The 16,117-nt window shown below is 35.2% G+C and overlaps 1 pseudogene; it reads right to left on the reverse strand.

The window, feature by feature from the left end:
- Nucleotides 1–16,117, reverse strand: part of LOC136379606 (cell surface glycoprotein CD200 receptor 1-like) — a 54,912-nt pseudogene that overhangs the window by 14,286 nt on the left and 24,509 nt on the right.

Genomic DNA, 16,117 nt, shown 5'->3' on the forward strand with positions numbered 1-16,117 from the left:
AATAATAACATGTTTCAAAAACTTAATGAAAAAATTTTTTGAAATTGGTTTGTTTAGTGATAATATTTTTTAAATAGTATTAAATAAGTACTGATGTAATTTCAGAATGAATAATTTCCCTTCAATCTTAAACATAAGCAGTATTTTTTAGACAATGCAATCTATAAATGCATATATGACAATTCAAAATCCTAAAATATAAAAACTATATAAGCACCAAGACTCTAGTATTAGAATTATCATTAAAAGATGAGCATTACCCAAATTGCTGTCCTTCCCCTTTTGCTGTGTTGAGTTGCTTGATGTAACAAGAACGTCCACTCCCGCACTTAAGCATGCTGAAATGGGGTGGAGAGAGAAATATGTATTAGTATTTATGACTCCTAGTGAAAAACTTCATTTACTTCACATTCTTGAAACCATTTTTGGATCATAGTTGCCAACGAAAATAAAAATTATGACAGGCAAGAAAAAGTCTCAAATAAAAATTTTGCTCCAATATGAAATTTTTTTCTCAAGTATTTTTTGTTTGTTTGTTTGCTTTTTAAAAAATTAAGTTTAAGAGGGTGACACTGATCAATAAGAGTACATAGGTTTCAGGCAAACATTTCTATAGCATTTGAACTGTTGATTATATTTGACCTGGTCTTTCTGCCTGTTTGTTGTACTCCTACTTAAGTGCCAGAATGCCTCTCATTACTTCTTGTCTTGATATTCAAATCAAAGTATTTCTTCTCCCAGGCTTTTCTGCATTTAGACTATCCCTGTGAAAGAGAAAGAAAGTGTTTAACTATCGTTACAGACTCTGTAGGAACCAGTGCCTAGGTAGAGAAAGTTTAGAAGTAATGTGTTGATTAGACGTTGGGGTAGAACAAAAAAGGATTTTTCTAAACATTGTTGAAATAAACATTATATAGATCATTATCAATCCTATTCAGATTTTATAAGGCAAACTCTAAGTGGAATTGCTATAAATGTATTTTCAGTAGCAAATACTCGCAAATTATTCGCTAGGCACAGGAACATCATCATAAACAATACCTCTTCTCTCCAAGAGCTTAACGTCCAGACAAGGAGGCAGCTATGTAAAAAATTAGAATGTAAAGTTTTCAGTGAATGATATTGAAAGTGTGCATCACATCCAGAAGTTAAAAAGAAGAGTTGTTTAATCTAAGACTCCCTACAATAGATGATATGTGAGCTGAATCTTAGTAAATGAGGTGTTTTCCAGAAAGATGGAAGGAAAAAGAAAATTGCACACAGAAAGAATGCACCTAGAAGAAGGTATAAAATCGTAAAGGATTTTCAAAGAACTATAAATAATTCTGTCCTGCCACGAGGTGAGAAGCATTGGATGTTGGATAGGAATTGAGGCTGGATATTGTCAGGCTTTACCTGTGGAAGTCACAAAACTCCTAGAAAGTATTCACAATGAAACGATAAACTTCTAATGCATCTGCAGTGAGAATATCTGACCAGCAAACAGAGGCGGATTTAACGACGGGTGCACAGGCACACACCCTGGGCCCCGACTTCTGAAGAGTCCATAAAACCCCAACTTTATACTTTTTTCTAATGACACCAAGTTTGGTTTCATATGTGCAATTTTAACATTAATACTACATAAATTTTTTTATTTATTTAAAATGATGATTAATATGTATTTTTATTTTCTTTGTATCTTTTTTTAAGGGGCTCTATATTTTCTTCTGCACCCAGGGCCTCAACCGACCTAAATCGCTCTGCCAGCAAAAGAAACACTTTATGGTAAAATTTAATGCACAGTGTTTTATGAAGAAATTTTGAAACCAGTGCCCCTATTGGTTGCCATCTTCTTCAATAAAATGTTCTTTTAAAATAATAATTTTGAGCACTTACACTAGGAACAGATTTTTGATAATTTGCATATGTTTTATATTTCAGTCTCTGAATCCTGGCAAGTATTATTACCTTCATTTTACAGGTCAAGAAATGTAGACTCATAGTGATGAAACAATTTGGACAAGGCTATCCAGCTCAAAAGCCGCTGCAGTTGCCCAATAATTCTTACACAGGTCGGTCTTACTACAGTGAATAGAAACAAAGGTTTGGCCTGATCTGTGGTGGCGCAGTGGATAAAGCATCGACCTGGAAATTCTGAGGGCACCGGTTCGAAACCCTGGGCTTGCCTGGTCAAGGCACATATGGGAGTTGATGCTTCCAGATCCTCCCCCACTTCTCTCTCTCTCTAAATGAATAAATAAAAAAAATTTTTAAAAATTAAAAAAAAAAAAGGAAACAAAGGTTTGGATCCTAAAAAATATACTAAGATAGATACATTATCTAATTTAACAGAAATTGAAGGAACTGATGAATCAAGTCCAAGCCATGTTTTTATGGGAACAATGAAAGACAAAAATCTGAAAAAGTACATCAAATGGCAAGTCCATACAATCAGGATTGTAATGGCATGTGGATTCCAGCATATGAATTCTGGATCAGAATGGGGAATAGCAAAGGTGAAAGAATTGAGAAAATTGTCAAAATTCATAGACCAAACTCATCACTGTCTCACTAAATTTTGAACTACTTGAGGACAGAGATTTTCATCTGTGTTGCTCATTCTGCATTATCAATGCTTAGAATGGTTTGCACAGCTCCCTGGCATGTAGCTATCTCAAGCTGGGTTAAAACTAAAGGTAAAAATAACCATATAAACAAACTGGACTAAAAATATGGACAGTTAGCTTATAGAAAAAAGTAAAAATATCTCTTAGTCATATGGGAAAATGTTTAATGCTATTCATGCTAGTAAAAGAAATGCAAATTACAGTTTTCGGTGAATGATATTAGAAGTATGGTAAAAAAAATACCTTTTTTACCTATAACAATGTCAAAATAAAAAAAAATTTAACATCATATTCTATTTGCAAAGCTGTGGTGAGATGGGCATGCCAATAGACTGCTGGTGAGAATGTAAAATGTTATAATTTCAGTGAAGGACAATTTGACAATATAGCAAAATTACATATTTATTTTCCTTTGATCCAACAATAGCACTTCTCAAAATCTCTCCCAAAGCTACATGGGCAACAGTATGAAAAGAATATATACACAAGACTATCATTCAACATTGTAATAAAAAGACTTTTAGAAATAACCCAAATAGCCACCCATAGGGGAATAATTGTTTGAACTATGGTACAACCACAAAATAAAGTATAATGAAACTCTTTAAAAGAATGGATATTTCCATAAACTATTATGAAGTCATCTCCAGGATATATTATTAAGTGAAAGAAGTGGGAAAGATAAAGCATACATAGTATGCTACTGTTAATCTAGGATATGATGGGAGGAATACAAGTGTGTGTGTGTGTGTGTGTGTGTGTGTGTGTGTGTGTGTGTTTTATTTCTTTTCTTGCTTATAATTTTAAAACTGAAAGGATAAAATTAAGACAGAAATAGAAATAAGATGTCTTTGCCTATACCTGATTTTGTAGATTTTACTTTGGAATCATGTAACCAGCTTACATAATTATAAAGCATAATCAAATTATTTATAAACACTAAAACTATTAAGCAAAATGACACAAATGAATCTAACTGAATGTAGCATTAGTTGCAGAACCACATATAAAGGAGCTAGTCAAGTAACTTTTAAAATATTATAATATCACTGCCTGTCTCTAGTGAAATATAAAGTAATGACAAAAATAATTACAAATAAACAAACTATTTTTAATAATCATATTTTGGGTAGTAGTATTTAGCATTTTATTCTCAAACTGTTCTATATGTTTTGAGAGATAAATCAAAGGCATTATTATATTGGCATCATTCAATATTTCAGTGTGGGAGAATAGGTAGATGTAAAAATGAATAATAAGTTTAAGTAGAAACCCTGAGTCCTAAATTTTAATCAAAGGTATCAGTATCAACTCATAATGCATTTTACCTTTTAAAATGCATATTCCCTAGCTACTGTTAATTTTGAGGTAATTCAGTATATTATAGTAGACAATTATTAATATAACTAATTGATATTTTTAGAACTTTCTACCCAACATCTACAAAATACGCATTCTTTGTAAGTGCACATGGTATATTCACCAAGTTTTAACCACATTATAAGTCATAAAACAAGTCTCAAAAACCTTTTAAAAACTGAAATTGTACCATAAATGTCTTATCAAAAAGACTTACGTTGGAAAACAATAACAAAAAGACATTTAAGAAAACCTGAAGTATTTGGAAATTAAACATTTCTTTCCTTTTTGTCTTCTTTTTTTTAATTTTATTTATTCATTTTTAGAGGAGAAAGAGACAGAGAGGGAGAGAGAGGAGAGAGAGAGACAGAGAGGGGGGGGAGCTGGAAGCATCAACTCCCACATGTGCCTTGACCAGGCAAGCCCAGGGTTTCGAACCGGCAACCTCAGCATTTCGAGGTCGATGCTTTATTCACTGCGCCACCACAGGTCAGGCCCCTGTTTGTCTTCTTAAGTGAGAGGAAGGAAAATATTGAGACAGACTCCTGCATGTACCACTACCAGGATCCATTTCACAACCCCTGTCTGGGACTGATGATCAAATCAGCTGAGCTATCCTCAGTGCCTGAGGCTGAGCTCAAACCAGTCAAGCCACTAGCTGCAAGAGGAGGGAAATGACAGTAGGGCGAGGGAGGGAAGAGAAGCAAATGGTCACTTCTCCTGTGTGCCCTAACCCGGATCGAACTTAGAATGTCCATATGCCGGGCCAACACTCTATCCAATCAGCCATGACCAATTAAACATCTTTCTAAGTAAACCTTTGTTCAAAGAAGAAACTTAAAAGGAAGTTAGAGTCTATTTTGAACCAAATGATAGTAAAAATAAAACATACCAAAATTTGTGATTTGCAGCTAAAGTATTGTTTACATTAATAACTTTAAGTGCTATTTTTAAGAATTTCATTAAAATCTACCTAAAGAAGCTAAAACCAAAAGAAAAAAAAGGAAATAGTAAAAGTAAAAGCAGAAATTAAAAAAAAAAAAACAGAAAATGGTCCTGGCCGGTTGGTTCAGTGGTAGAGCATCAGCCTGGTGTACAGGAGTCCTGGGTTCGATTCCTGGCCAGGGCACACAGGAGAAGCACCCATCTGCTTCTCCACCCCTTCCCCTCTCCTTCCTCTCTGTCTCTCTCTTCCCCTCTCGCAGCCAAGGCTTCATTGGAACAAAGATGGCCTGGGCACTGAGGATGGCTCTATGACCTCTGCCTCAAGCGCTAGAATGGCTCTGGTTGCAACAGAGCAATGCCCCAGATGGGCAGAGCATCGCCCCCTGGTGGGCATGCCGGTGGATCCCGGTCAAGCACATGCGGGAGTCTGTCTGACTGCCTCCCCGTTTCCAACTTCAGAAAAATACAAAAAAAACAAAAAAAAACACACACAAAAAAAAACAGAAAATAAGACAAACATTAATGAAATTAAAAGCTAGATCTTCAACATTTATAAACAAATAGCAGACTTGCTAAGAAAAAAAAGAACACAATTCTCTAATTTTAGAAATAAAATAATGGACATTAATATAGATACTACATTTATGAAAAATAACAAAAAATATTAACTATTTTATGGTAATCAACTTCAATAACTTAGATGAAATTGACCAATTTATTGAGAGATGGCCTTCAATGCTCATTTGGGTTTAAACAGATAATCTGAAGAGCTTTATATTTATTAAAGAAATAGAATTTGTGGATAAAAATCTTTCCACAAAATTAGCTTCACTAACAAATTTAAACAAATATTTAAGGGAGAAGTTTTATCAGTTCTACAAACAAATCCCTTCAGAGGATAGACAAGGAGGGAACACTTTTTTCTTTTAGGAGGATAGAATTAACCATATACCAAAAGCAGATAAATACACACACACACACACAAATAGACCAATAACCCTTATATCATGACACAAAAAAATTTTCACAAAACATTTGCAAATAAAATCTAGCACTATATAAGAAGAATTCTATATAAATAAAAATGTAAATGTTTGTTTGTTCAAAATCTTAAATCTCCAAAAGTTCTTCACCGATTGCTTTGAAATTTTGACACAACATTGCATTTGAATACGTGCATTCTTTATCCCAAAATGACAAAGCCTTAGCACTTGCGTCATTCAAAATATCTTTGACATTTCTACCAAGTGGAAGAACTGCTCATTCCGCTTTGAAATTGCCATCGAACATGAAATTTATTGAAACTCCCATGTGCAACATTTCCAAAGCATCTGGCATGGGAAAAGTATTGCAGAAATGCAAATTTATTGTTTGGGATGAATGCACAATGGCGCACAAAAAAACGCTCGAGACTCTTGATCAATCATTGCAAGATTTGCATAGAAACATCAGACCATTTGGGCACACATTAATAGTGCTTGCAGGAGATTTCAGGCAAACATTACCTGTAATTCCTTGATCAACACCAGCAGATGAAGTAAATGCTTGCCTGAAATACTCTACTTTGTGGTGACACCGTGAAGACGTAAAAAGCAACTAAAAATATGTATATCCAGCAGCAAAACGATAGATCAGCTGAGATATTCTAACATCTATTGCTGGAAATTGGGAACTGAAAGGTGCCGATTGATCTGACCTCAGGTCAAATTTCATTGTCGCATCACTTCTGCTATTTAGTGACATCAAAAGAAGATTTGGTTGAAAAAGCATATCCCAATATTCAAACCAATTATAAGAATCACGATTGGCTGAGTGAACAAGCTATCCTTGCAGCCAAGAACAAAGACATCAACTAACTTAACAATATTATTCAGTCTAACATTCAAAGCGAGGCAGTCATATACAAGTCTGTTGACACTGTTGTGGAAACAGATAAAGCAGTTAATTATCCAACAGAATTTTTGAATTCACTCAGTCTGCCAGGGATGCCACCGCATGTACTGCAATTGAAAATCGGCGTGCCAATTATCATGTTGTGAAATATCAACCAGCCAAAGCTTTGCAACAGCACAAGGCTTCCAGTAAAAAAATTAATGAGCAACATCATAGAAGCAACAATCTTGGCAGGACCTTTCAAAGGTGAAGATGTCCTCATTCCTCGCATTCCTATGATTCCAACAGATACGCCATTTCAATTTAATAGATTGCATTCCCGATTCGATTGGCGTTTCAATCACCATCAACAAAGCTCAGGGCCAATCTTTAGAACTGTGCGGTTTAGATCTAGACACGAATTGCTTCTCACATGGACAATTATATGTTGCATGTTCTAGAGTCGGCAAACCAGACAATCTCTATATCTGCACAGACAATGGAACAACAAAAAATATTGTATACCCATGAGCATTGTGAAATTAAACATATTAGAAACATGTGCTTTCTCTTTTCTTTTTTTTTCCATTTAACCAGACTGAGCCACAGCAACACGTGGCCAGGTACAGCAAGTGATCATATAAGATTTCTTTGAGAAATGCAGATTGATTGAACAATCAGGATGTCAATGACATTCACAATATTAGGAGAATAAAGGAAGAAATAAACATAGGATCAATTCAACAAATGTAGAAAAGGACTTAACGCCCTTGCCAGATAGCTTGGTTGGTTAGACCATCGTCCCAAAATGCAGCCTTTGCCAGTTCAATCCTCGATAAGGATGCATACAGGAACAGATTAATGTTCCTGTCTCTCTCTCTCTCTCTCTTCATCCTTTTCTCTCTCTCTAAAATTCATAAAATACACATAGAAAATAAAAGAAAAAAAAGCATTTGACAAAATTTAACATTCATTCATGATTTTTAAAACTAGGAACAGAAAAAAAACTGCCTCAAACTGTTAAAGAACATCTATGAAAATCCTACAGCTAATATCATTCTTAATAATAAAATACTTCCCGTCTGAATTTAGGAACAAAGCAAAAATGTCTGCTCTTAGTACTTCTTTTTAATAATGTGCTAGAGGTCCTAACCATTGCAATAAAGCAAGGAGAAAAAGGCATATAGATCAGAAACAAAGATAAAAAAACTCCATTTTCAGATGATATGATTATTAGGACTCTATAAAACAACTCCCAGAACTAACTGAATATAGCAAGGTCATAGTATAAAGTGCTAATAATATTTTAAAGCAATTACATGTTTATATACTAGCAACAAAAATTGGAAAATAAAGTTTAAAAAAATAAATTTCATTTATTGAATACAATAGTGCAAAAAACCCTTAGGAATAAATTTAACAAAAATTGTGCATGGCCTATACACTGAAAACTACAAAACATTACTGAGCTAAATTAGAGAATATATATATATATATATATATATATATATATATATATATATATATATATATATATATATACACACACACACACACAAATGAAGATAAATATCTTGTGATTGGACAGAACAACTCAATATTGTTAAGATGTTAGTTCTCTTCAAATTGGTATATAGATTCAGAACAATCATAGTCTCCTGGTTGGTGGTGGCACAGTGCTTAGAGTGTCAACCTGTGACACAGAGGTCCCAGGTTTGAAACTCCAAGGTTGTAATTTGAGTGCGTGCTCACCATCTTGAGCATGGGTGCTGGCTTGAGTGTGGGGTCATCAATATGATCCCATGATCTCTGGCTTAAGCCAAAAAGTCTCTGATTTGAAGCCCAAAGTCACTGGCTTGAGCTCATGGTCACTGGTTTGAGCAAGGGGTCATTCAGCTGGAGGCCCCCAGCCAAGAAACATATGAAAAGCATTCAAGGAACAACTAAAAGTGCCGCAACTATGAGTTGATGCTTCTCATCTCTCTCCCTTTCTGTCTCTGTTTCTCTCTGTGTCTCTCTCTCTCTCTCTTAAAAAAAGTCTTAGTCAAAATCTAATAGTCATTTCTTTAAAAATTGAGAGGATGATTCTAAAATTTAACTGGGAATGTGAACTTACAACAGCCAAAGCAATGTTTAAAACACAAATAAGATTGGAAGACTTTACTACCTAATTTCAAGATTTATTCTGAAGGTACAAAAATCAGGGCAGTCTGGCACTGGCTAAAGGATACTCACAGACTTCAATAGAACAAAATAGAGAGCCTAGAAATAGCCTCACACATATATGGTCTATCAGTTTTCAACAAAGATTTTAAGGCAATTTAAGGGGAAAGCAAAGTGTTTTCAACAGGTGATAATGGAATAACTGGATATCCAAATTTAAAAAGAAAAAAGCTTTAATCCTTATTTAACACTATACACAAAAAATTACCTTAAATTGGATTATTGACTCTAATGTAAAAGCTAAGACTATAATACTTCTAATATTTCAGGAAAAAAAACTTAGAATATCATCTCTGTGACTTCAGCATATACAAAAAGATTCTTTAGACTACAGAAACAAACTATGAAGTAAAATTTGATGAAATGGACATCAGAAACATCAGAATATAATACAAATAGCATTAGAATATGCATCCACACCACAAAAACCAAAATACAAAGAAAAGACCCTCAACAGTAAAAAAAAATTTTTTTTCATCTAAGTCGAAATCATCATTAGAAATAAGAATGTTTTGTGATTTTACTACTAATGGAACCTCTTACTCACTCTGAGCACCGGAAGTTTCCTTTCCCGAATCGTTGCTGTCATATGCATGAGCAGGCATATACCACCCACGCAGCATTGTCTAGGCATGACTGTGCAAACCCATACTCCCAAGGCTTCCCCCAGTAAGGGGAAAAAAGGCACTCAGCAAAGCACATGGTTTTCTTGTGATGTTAAACAGATTTCAGCTATTGTAAAATCCTGAGTTATGCTGTGCTCTACTAATTGAAAAAAGTTAAAGATAGGCATTTCTGATATTCCACCATTCCCAATAAAACCCTTTTGATTCAGTAACAGTGTTTAACTGAAATAGAACATAGATTATGCCAGAGGTCCCCAAACTTTTTACACAGGGGGCCAGTTCACTGTCTCTCAGACCGTTGGAAGGCTGGACTATAAAAAAAACTATGAACAAATCCCTATGCACACTGCACATATCTTATTTTAAAATAAAAAAACAAAACGGGAACAAATACAATATTTAAAATAAAGAACAAGTAAATTTAAATCAACAAACTGACCAGTATTTCAATGGGAACTATGCTCCTCTCACTGACCACCAATGAAAGAGGTGCCCCTTCCAGAAGTGCGGCGGGGCTGGATAAATGGCCTCAGAGGGCCGCATGCGGCCCGCGGGCCATAGTTTGGAGACCCCTGGATTATGCCATACTTTAAAAGTTAATATATTTGCTTATATTTATTATTTATAATGCATAAAGATGAGAAATAAAAAAGTTAAAGATTTCCTACCCGTTTATCCATGTTTGGGAGAGATACAAACCAAGGAGTGAGAGTTTGACAAATGAATTCTAAACTTAAAGAATCCTTAGTATGGATATAACTGTAGCATAATATATTGGGATACCCTCTAATAAGATTACCATATAGCTGTAAAAAGAAATAATGTGGAATAGTTTTATTTTTACATTTCTTTTGTATTTCTCTCTAGGACTTGAGACCTATATGCCAGTACTAAAATAATTAGAAGTCAATTCAAGGTTTTATTTAAAATGAATGCAACTTTAAGGCTGAGATCTAAATCACACAGACCTGGAAATTCAAATTATGTTGCTGAAACAACCTTTAGTTAGCTACACTGAGCATAATTGCTTTTTCTAAGTACCAGTGTTGTAAAGTCAACACAGTGCAGAAAACTTTAAATTTCTAGCTTCAGAAAGCTTAAAATATCAACCTTACCATTTTAACTAGAGAAAGTTTGTACTGCATTTTAGTTAGTGAATTTTAGAAACTATTATTTCCTGAAGTTTTTAGAGCTATGAAAGGATTCAAACAAAAAGTTTTAGAAATAAACTGTCTCCTTTTTAAGAAGTACTGAAAATAAGATGAATTATAATCTAGATAAGCTATTATAGTTTGACTTCTGGTGCGGTGTATGTATTGTGACCTGGGAACTAATGGACGTCTATGATAGTCAGAATATTCATGCACTTTGTAACTTTCAAGAAAGGGGCCTGGAGTGACATCAGAGAAATGGCACCGTAAGGAGTGATACCGATAAATCTCCCCAAAAATTCAACGAGATCTTCAACCAGAGACAGAAAAATCTATCCTTGGAGCCTCCAGAAGTTCCACACTAAACGCGAAGGTATGATCGAGCAAATAATTGACTAAACATATAATCAACCCCGAAGGAAATAAGGAAGAAGAAACACTCTGCCTTCCTCACTAACCTAAATAAGGGCTGCTTTCACTGGGAACTGAGAGTATAGGAACTAAGGCAGGCATAGGGTGTGAATAGAACCAGACTGCGGCACAAACGTCCAAACCAGGCTGTGGCACGGACATCCAAGCTGAGGAAAAACTGTGCTTGTGGCAAGCCAGTCAACACAAGCTAACACTTGCACCAAATCCAGACAAAGAAAGGCACTTGGGACAGCCATCCGCCCCGATCTCTTGGTCGGCGGGTGCAGATATTGGGTGAAAGATTCCTCCTAGAGCCCCGGGAGTGGGTGCCCGTGTTACCAGAGAGAGGGGCAGAGTCAGAGGCCTTTCTTTGGGCTGAAACCAGAGTCTCGGGGTCACCCCTGTGCCTGAAAAGCAGCGCCCTGGGAAAGAGTGGGAGTGAAATTCCCTACACTCAAACTTTTCCATGTGGGCGGGGCACTTCACCGGGAGTGAGAGGCGGCTGGCTGGATATCCTGGTTGGCGAGCACAGATAGTGGGCGAGACATTCCTCCTAGAGCCCCGGGAGTGGGTGCCCGTGTTACAGGACAGAGGGGCAGAGTCAGAGGACTTTGTGTGGGCTGAAGCCCCTCCTGATTATGCTAGGGGCTCTGACTGATTGAGCCTTACCCAGAACCCTGTGCTGAGTGGAAATAGAGTGGGGATTTGCCAGCTCTTTGTGCCTCTTCTATCCAGGCAGAGGCAGCAGCAACCCCATAGCTGGATTATCAGGCTACTAATTCAGGAAGGAAAGACTAGGAGAGAGGCTCCGGTAACACGGACTCTCTCATTGGTGGAGCCTGAAAATGCTAATGAGCCTCAACTGCCAACGAGACTGAAGCCCAATATATGACATCGCCATAGAGACTTATCAACTGCAAACCTCTACCTAAGCATGCCACAGAGGCAGAACCCGGGGTACAGAGTCAACGACCAGGAAGAGGGAGAGAAAAGAAAAAGCAAGAAGATAACCTCTCAAAATCAAGAATAATCTGCAGACTTTATAACCTATCCCATTTTATTCTATTTGTTCGTTTGTTTCTCTTATCTTCCTGTCTTGATTATTTTCTACCTCTTGCAATTTGGTCATTTAATTCTCTGCCGGTCTTACTCTCTCTTCTCCTTCAACTACACTACCCATAAGTGTTACATCTCCCATTATCTTTTCTTTCTTCTTTCTTTCTCTCTATGAGGGTTCCACTACAAAACCCTTAAATCTCTCTCTCTCTCTCTCCTTTTCTTCTTTTTTCTTCTTTTTCTGTTTTCCTCTTTCTTTTTTTTTCTCCATCTATATTAGTTTCTTCTGTTCTCCTTTACTTTTCCCCTCATTCAATCCTCAATCACAAACAAATTATTTTATCTGGGACTCAAATTTTTCTTTCTGGCACTTTGGAAGTTTTTTACTTCGCTTTTTAAACTCACTAGCAGTACTACAAACCCTGGCTCTCCATTATATCTAGTTATTGTTCCACTAAATACAATAGTAATTTTTAAATTTTTTCTTCTTTTAACTATTTCCCTTGTATTCCTCTCATCATATCTCTTAGTCAACCATCACCTAAAAGCAAATCATTTTATTCTTGACACAAATTTTTTCCTATTTTGCATATTGTGGTTCCATACCCCCTTTTTGCCACTTAATCACTTCTCCCCAACTCAGGCCCTCCATTATAGGTAGTTTTTGATCTATTTAGCACAGTATAATTCACAGTTAACCACAAGATTTTCTCAAGAAGGAGGGGAGAGGAGAAGAGAAGAAAAAAAAGGGGGGGATAATAATTTTTTTATTCTTTTTTATTTTTTATTTTTATTTTTTAACTTTTTACTCTTTATTAATTCTCATTAATACTATCAACAAAACCACCCTCAGATGCCATTAAGTAAAAGGAAATCAAATACCATAGATATAAGAGACAGAGAGGTAGTACAGATAGATGAGGAAAAAAATCTATGGAGAAAAAATTTAATATACTGGAAACCTTGGAGCTAAATGACAGACAATTTAAAATAGAAATTCTAAAAATACTCAGAGATATACAAGAAAACACAGAAAGGCAATTTAGGGAGCTCAGAAAACAACTCAATGAACAAAAAGAATATATTACCAAGGAAATTGAAACTATAAAAACAAATCAAACAGAGATGAAAAACTCAATTCATGAGCTTAAAAACGAGGTAACAAGCTTAGCTAATAGAACAGGCAAGACAGAAATTAGGATTAGTGACATAGAAGACAAGCAACTTCAGGCACAACAGAGAGAAGAAGAGAGAGACTCAAAAATTAAAAAAAAATGAGAAAGCCCTACAGGAATTGTCTGACTCCATCAAAAAGAATAATATAAGAATAATAGGTATATCAGAGGGAGAAGAGAGAGAAAATGGAATGGAGAACATATTCAAACAAATAATAGATGAGAACTTCCCAAACCTGCGGAAAGAACTAAAACCTCAAATTCAAGAAGCAAACAGAACTCCAAGTTATCTTAACCCGAACAAACCTACTTCAAGGCACATCATAATGAAATTGGCACAAAGCAGCGACAAAGAAAAAATCCTCAAGGCAACCAGGGAAAGAAGAATACAACATATAAAGGAAGGCCCATTAGATTATCATCAGATTTATCAACAGAAACTCTGAAAGCTAGAAGAAAGTGGACCCCAATATTTAAAGTCCTAAAAGAGAGGAACTTTCAGCCAAGAATACTATACCCATCAAAGCTATCCTTCAAATTCAAAGGAGAAATAAAAACATTCACAGATACAGAAAAGATGAGGGAATTTATCATCAGAAAACCCTCTCCAGGAATTACTAAAGGGGGTTTTTCAACCAGATAAAAAGAACAAAACAAAACAAACCCACAATTAAAAGCTCCACCAAGAACACAATAAAACCAAATTTAAACTGTGACAACAACAAAAAAAAGGGGGGAGAGGATGGAGATTAACATTAGCAAAGGACAATGGAGTGCAAAAGTACTCACAAGATAGTGCACTACAATGAACAGGGTAGGAACCCTTTTCAATACTTAATGGTAACCACCATTGAAAAAACCACCACAGAAGCACATGATTTAAAAAAGATAGCAACAGAGGAAAGGTGTATGGAATACAACCAAACAAAAACAAAACATTGAAAAACAAAAGAGAAAAATTAAACAAGACACAAAACTAACAGAAAACAATGTATAAAATGGCAATAGGGAACTCACAAGTGTCAATAATTACACTAAATATAAATGGATTAAACTCACCAATAAAAAGACACAGAGTAGCAAAATGGATTAAAAAAGAAAATCCAACTGTATGCTGCTTACAAGAAACACATCTAAGCAACAAGGATAAAAACAAATTCAAAGTGAAAGGCTGGAAAACAATACTCCAAGCAAATAACATCCAAAAAAAAGCAGGCGTAGCAATACTCATATCTGATAATGCTGACTCAAAGACAGCAAAAGTACTCAAAGACAAAAATGGTCATTTCATACTGATTAAATTAAGGGGAACTGAATCAAGAAGACATAACAATTCTTAATATATATGCACCAAACCAAGGAGCACCAAAATATATAAGACAGCTACTTATTGACCTAAAAACAAAAACTGACAAAAATACAATCCTATTTGGAGACCTCAATAAAACGCTGACGGCTCTAGATCGGTCATTCAAACAGAGAATCAATAAAGATATATTGGCTTTAAACAAATAACTAGAGCACCTGGATATGATAGACATCTACAGGACATTTCATTTCAAAGTGATAGAGTATACATTTTTCTCCAGTGTACATGAAACATTCTCAAGAATTGACCATATATTGGGCCACAAAAACAACATCAGCAAATTCAGATTAATCAAAGTTGTACCAAGCATATTTTGTGATCATAAAGCCTGAAACTAGAATTCAACTGCAAAAGAGAAGAAAAAAACCCCACAAAAATGTGGAAACTAAACAACATACTTTTAAAAAATGAGTGGGTCAAAGAAGAAATAAGCACAGAGATCAAAATTTATATACAGACAAATGAAAATCACAATACGACATATCAGAATCTATGGGATGCAGAGAAAGCTGTGATAAGAGGGAAGTTCATATCACTTCAGGCCTATATGAACAAACAAGAGAGAGCCCAAGTGAACCACTTAACTTCACACCTTAAGGAACTGGAAAAAGAAGAACAAAGACAATCCAAAACCAACCAAAGAAAGGAGATAAAGGAGATAATAAAAATCAGAGCAGAAATAAATGAAAAAGAGAACAGAAAAACTATAGAAAAAATTAATAGAACAAGGAGCTGGTTCTTTGAAAAGATCAACAAAATTGACAAAACCTTGGCAAGACTTACCAAGGGAAAAAAAAAAACTCATATAAACAAAATCCAAAATGAAAGAGGAGAAATCACCACGGACACCGTAGATATACAAAGAATTATTGTAGAATACTATGAAAAACTTTATGCCACTAAATTCAACAATCTAGAAGAAATGGATAAATTGCTATAACAATACAACCTTCCTAGACTGAGTCAAGAAGAAGCAGAAAGCCTAAACAGATCAATTAGTAGAAAAGAAATAGAAAAAACTATTAAAAACCTTCCCAAAAATAAAAGTCCAGGCCCAGACGGTTATACTAGCAAATTCTATCAAACATTCAAAGAAGACTTGGTTCCTATTCTACTCAAAGTCTTCCAAAAAATTGAAGAAGAAGCAATATTTCCAAACACATTTTATGAGGCCAACATAACCCTCATACGGAAACCTGGCCAGGATGACACAAAAAAAGAAAACTACAGACCAATATCTCTAATAAATACTGATGCTAAAATACTAAACAAAATACTAGCAAATTGAATACAACAACATATTAAAAAAATAATACATCAC

This window comes from Saccopteryx leptura, chromosome 8 (genome assembly GCF_036850995.1).
Source record: "Saccopteryx leptura isolate mSacLep1 chromosome 8, mSacLep1_pri_phased_curated, whole genome shotgun sequence".
NCBI classification, from domain to species: Eukaryota; Metazoa; Chordata; class Mammalia; order Chiroptera; family Emballonuridae; genus Saccopteryx; species Saccopteryx leptura.